Genomic DNA, 5,952 nt, shown 5'->3' on the forward strand with positions numbered 1-5,952 from the left:
CGATGCAATGCATATGACAAATTGAGTTTAAGTTTCATAATTTAATCATGTGAGTGCCCGAGCTGCTCATGACCGTGAGCACGGCTAGTATACCAGTTTTACACTCTGTAGAGGTTGCGCATCTTTACCCACAAGTCATGTTACCCATTTGCCACGGGGTTGTACGGGCCCCATTCACCTCTACCAAGGAAGCGAGGCAGGGTAACACTACGAGGCCTTTACAAAGTTCCACTAGCTTCAGAAAACCCGCTACAGTTTATAGGAAGCTCCAATGCAGGGATCCCTCGCCTGACCGCCATCACAGCAAAATCAACCAAGGACCTCCCCACACTGACCACTCCCCTACTGCCCTTGCCCCTTTCGGGTAAGGTAGTCCTCCACTAGCTTTCCTAATTAATCAGCCAAGGGCGTCCATAAACCCTTGTGGTAGCACTGTTTTCCCGGGTTGTTCTCCATGTTCCAATTAACATAATGATCTTAACATGAACAATAAATAATAAACAGATAATAAAAAGTGTAATCATGAATAGTGTATCTCCATACCCAAAACCACATAAAGCAATAGCAAGTACTACCCAAAAAGTCCAGTGGTAATCAAGGTATAAAGATAGTCAAACTGGGGTAACCTATTGGGTCCCATCAAAATTAACCTATGCAGATCATTATGATTAATCAGAACATGACTGGGTAAAAAGAAGTGATCAAGGGCACAACTTGCCTGGGACTTGAGAATCCAGGTACCAGGATGATCTTCAGATGACACGTGTCCTCACTGCTAAATGTATCAATATAAACAAACATGGTATAGGCAAAAAATAACATTACACCAAACATAAGAATAAACTATGTAGTAATAATCTACGCGTTGCTATGAGATCATGGGCTCGAGAATCACTAAAATCGGAGTTACGGTCATCAAGTTATTATGTTTCGAAGATTTAAGTGTTGGGTACAAAAGAGATTGAGTACATAATTCTTATTTAGGTTTCTTTGAGAAATAAAGCTACCAAAGGATAGATAATATTATTATGGATCTAATGCAACTGGAATGGGTCAAAAAGGAATTAAGATGAATTAGTTATGAATTAAATAATTTTATGGAATTACTTTTATACTAAAAACTATTTTCTATATGAAATTATCCTATTTTATCTAGTTCAGGACTGCGGCCACTAATATCACAGAGTTCAGGGGTTGTTTTATGAATTTCAGGGCACAGATATAAATACTTTACACAGGGCACGGACGGCGGGTTTTAATTTTAATAAATCCAGGGTCTCATTAGCAAAAGGGGCGGGCCGAAGAGTTATCTTTGATTTCCAGTCGTTCGATCACAATCTGACCGACCAGATTAGATCGACCCTGATATAAATCGGTACGCGCACGCTATCCCTCGGATCAAAATCCTACGATCATGATTTAACGTATCACAGATCTAATCCGGGCCGAGTGATCAGAGATCCACGGCTCAGATCAGTTTCATCCAAACGCTGCCGAACTTCTAATCGTGGCCGACCAATCAGACATCGATGGTCAACAGCGCTCCGCGCCTTGATCCAATCTGCGATCGCTGATCACACCATGGACGGCCCAGAATGAATCTGGCCGAAGCGGTACTCCCCCTCTAATCTCACCCACCTACCCCATATCCAACGGCTAGGCGCGATCCCCCTCGCTCATCTCCCCAGTCAGGAAACGCGGCGGCACGGACAGCCCCCATGGCGGAGCCATGGCCGGCGATGAGTTGTCCGGCCAACCAAGGCCCAAACCGCACACACTAGGCGCCCTACGCGAGGAGGAGAACTAGGCAAACACTATGGTTAGCGGCTCACCTCCAATCGGTGGTCAAGGCGAGCTGCCCACGGTACGCGGCGGCGCCATTGCTCCATCAAGCAATTGAGTGAGTCCCGGTGGTCCATCCCTTGCGCTGGAGCCACAGACACCCACACCGAACCACTGTGAAGCTCACAGATCCAACTCCCAAGCTGGATATGCCGATGCGGTTGAGCTTCTGGTGTGGCGGCCATGGCGAGGTACGGCATTGCGGTTCAAGCGTTTTCCGACGAGAAATACATGGCTATAGAGTGACGACTTATGAAGGACGATAGGAACTGTGTATTTTACAGGTGAAGGTGAGGTCGTAGAGGTGCTCACCGAACCCAGAAGCTCGAGTCTTAACGCGGCTGCTTGACGGCGCGACGACGATGAGGGACCGAGGCGATAGATCACTACGACCTCGAAAACCTGGCGCGACCTGCGTCGGTTTGGCGGTGGAGCGAGGCGTCCGTGGGTCTGGGTTTTATAGGGTCAATCCCACGGATCCCGGGCGGAGGACGACCACGGACTCTGCGCGCCACGTGCGGGTTGTTGCTGTGCGCGCGCGAGGTCGTTCCGAGGAAGAAGGAGAGTCTGACGATGTGGAGCCCACCCGCCAGTGATGCGCAGGACTGGGAAGGCAAAGGGGGGTGCGCGCGCGGCCACCGCCCACACGGGCCCACATGTCGGTCACAGGAAGAATTTTGGGCCGTGCGCATGCGTGGTGGAGGGGAGGAAAAAAATGAGATGGGCCGAGAAGAGGGTAGATTCGACCCATGAGGGGTTTTCTGTTTCCTCATTTTTTCTGATTTTCCTTTCTCTTTCTTTTCTATTGTCCTCTTTCTATTCCAAATTCAAATTTCCAGCTCAGTTTAACTTTCATTCAAAAATTCAAATTCTTTTAACTGCATGAGCTACATTTTTTTTATATTTACTTATTTGCTATTTTACTTCCTTTAATTGAGTATGTACAAAAAAGGGGAAAACAAAAAATTCCCAAAACATTTTATATGAATACATCTATTTATTTATTTATTTATTTTATTATTATTATTATTCCTTATACAAATTTTAGGGCTTTACAAATCCTACCCCCTTAACAGAAATCTCGTCCTCGAGATTTGTAAGAAAAGGGATACAATAGGTTTGGTTTAGAATTTTAGTTTCTCATTGGGTTTTGGAAATCAAAGTTTTGTTCAAGTTTTTAAATAACAGTTAGTAGACGATTTGGAACATATGGATATTGTATGTCTAGCCATCTATTATGTCACATGAGGCACAGTTATGGCAAGGGTATAATAAGGACATACTTTATCCAGAACTGTGGATCCTGGTTCCTCTGGCGATCCAACTTGATCTTGAGTTGATGCTTATCCTCCTTTGATGTGGTTGGTCTTCTTTGGCCTTTATTCTTGGAGTTGTCATCCGAGTTAAGGACATATGGCTAAGGATATATAGTTAGGATAGCCAGGGTACACGAGGTAGGTAGATTTGAACAAAGCTTTACATTGCTTTTAGGACAAATGGACTAAGTAGCCTGTGAGGTAGGTTATGCTATATGTTCACAGACGAGTTGGTCCAAGGTATTAATTTAGGGTAAGGTATGTTTGTAGAATTAGGGCCTAAATTTTTTTCGCCAACATTATCTAACTTATTTAAGTAACTCAATTTGGATTAGATCATGTTAGATTAGGTGGGATCTAGATCAAATTGAAATAAGATAAAATCTTTTCAAGATAAGATGAATCTATTAAGATAAGAGAGAATCTTTTAAGATAAGATGGATCTTATTAGGCTAGATATATTTTAATGAGGGATAATCTAGTTTGTCTAGTTATTTTGATGAGAATTTTTTTCCTATATGTATATGCAGATGTAATTGTGGACATTACTCCACAACTCATCACACTCAATCAAAGATCAAAATCAGACAAGTATCATAAGGACAATCATTCAAGCGTATAGATACCTACAAAAATAGTTTTCTTTTTATTCCTAAGACTAGTAGGTCTCCTATTCCTAAAGGTTACTTTAGGTACTGGATTTCAAAAGTGTGAAATACACATTTGTCTTTAGAAGGAAAAGGTAAGAGTAATCAGAGCAAAGCGGAAATAGATGAGAATTGATTAAGAAAAGTTTAGAAAGAATCAGAGTAGCAAAGGTAAGTAGATAATGGTTGTCCAGTTCTATCTAGGTTTCGTCCTACAGTCAACATTCCTCTGATACCACTTCTGTCACACCCGGGTTTCGGGGCACCAAGACCCGAGCGCGAACATAATCACCAGGTATGTTGGGACCAAGTCTCACACATATGATGAATCATGGCACAGGATCGAATGTCACATCTTTACTATATAATCGGAGTTTTGTACAAAATAAATAAATAAATACATTATATGGAGACAATGGTCCAGCAACCCAAAGTTGACTGGGAGACGACGACCTAGACCTCTCACGAACTCGTCACAGCATCCTCCAAGCGCCTCATCCTGCGGTACCTGTTCTTGACCTGTGTGGGGGGGTGTGAGACAGCAAGAGTGAGCTCACATACGTTCATCGCTCAACAAGTTGTGGGGAATAATGTGCATGAACTCGCCAAAGGTGGGAGCTCACGTGAAGTGTAAGGTTTACCAAAGAGGATGGTTAGAGCCGAGCATTGCTTTTAAAGTTGGTCAAAAATTTATTAGCAATTACTAAGTATAAGTAAATACCAACCCAAGTAAGTAGCAGAACAAAAGTAACAACCTCACCTGCGATGCAATGCATATGACAAATTGAGTTTAAGTTTCATAATTTAATCATGTGAGTGTCCGAGCTGCTCATGACCATGAGCACAGCTAGTATACCAGTTTTACACTCTGCAGAGGTTGCGCATCTTTACCCACAAGTCATGTTACCCATTTGCCACGGGGTTGTACGGGCCCCATTCACCTCTACCAAGGAAGCGAGGCAGGGTAACACTACGAGGCCTTTACAAAGTTCCACTAGCTTCAGAAAACCCACTACAGTTTATAGGAAGCTCCAATGCAGGGATCCCTCACCTGACCGCCATCGCAGCAAAATCAACCAAGGACCTCCCCACACTGACCACTCCCCTACTGCCCTTGCCCCTTTCGGGTAAGGTAGTCCTCCACTAGCTTTCCTAATTAATCAGCCAAGGGCGTCCATAAACCCTTGTCGTAGCACTGTTTTCCCGTGTGGTTCTCCATGTTCCAATTAACATAATATCTTAACATGAACAATAAATAATAAACAGATAATAAAAAGAGTAATCATGAATAGTGTATCTCCATACCCAAAACCACATAAAGCAATAGCAAGTACTACCCAAAAAGTCCAGTGGTAATCAAGGTATAAAGATAGTCAAACCGGGGTAACCTATTGGGTCCCATCAAAATTAACCTATGCAGATCATTATGATTAATCAGAACATGACTGGGTAAAAAGAAATGATCAAAGGCACAACTTGCCTGGGACTTGAGAATCCTGGTACCAGGATGATCTTCAGATGACACGTGTCCTCACTGCTAAACGTATCAATATAAACAAACATGGTATAGGCAAAAAATAACATTACACCAAACATAAGAATAAACTATGTAGTAATAATCTACGCGTTGCTACGAGATCATGGGCTCGAGAATCACTAAAATCGGAGTTATGGTCATCAAGTTATTATGTTTCGAAGATTTAAGTGTTGGGTACAAAAGAGATTGAGTACATAATTCTTATTTAGGTTTCTTTGAGAAATAAAGCTACAAAAGGATAGATAATATTATTATGGATCTAATGCAACTGGAATGGGTCAAATAGGAATTAAGATGAATTAGTTATGAATTAAATAATTTTATGGAATTACTTTTATACTAAAAACTATTTTCTATATGAAATTATCCTATTTTATCTAGTTCGGGACTGCGGCCAGTAATATCACAGAGTTCAGGGGCTGTTTTATGAATTCCAGGGCATAGATATAAATACTTTACACAGGGCACGGACGACAGGTTTTAATTTTAATAAATCCAGGGGCGCATTAGCAAAAGGGGCGGGCCGAAGAGGTATCTTTGATTTCCAGTCGTTCGATCACAATCTGACCGACCAGATTAGATTGGCCCTGATATGAATCGGTACGCGCAC

This window comes from Zea mays, chromosome 4 (genome assembly GCF_902167145.1).
Source record: "Zea mays cultivar B73 chromosome 4, Zm-B73-REFERENCE-NAM-5.0, whole genome shotgun sequence".
Taxonomy (NCBI): domain Eukaryota; kingdom Viridiplantae; phylum Streptophyta; class Magnoliopsida; order Poales; family Poaceae; genus Zea; species Zea mays.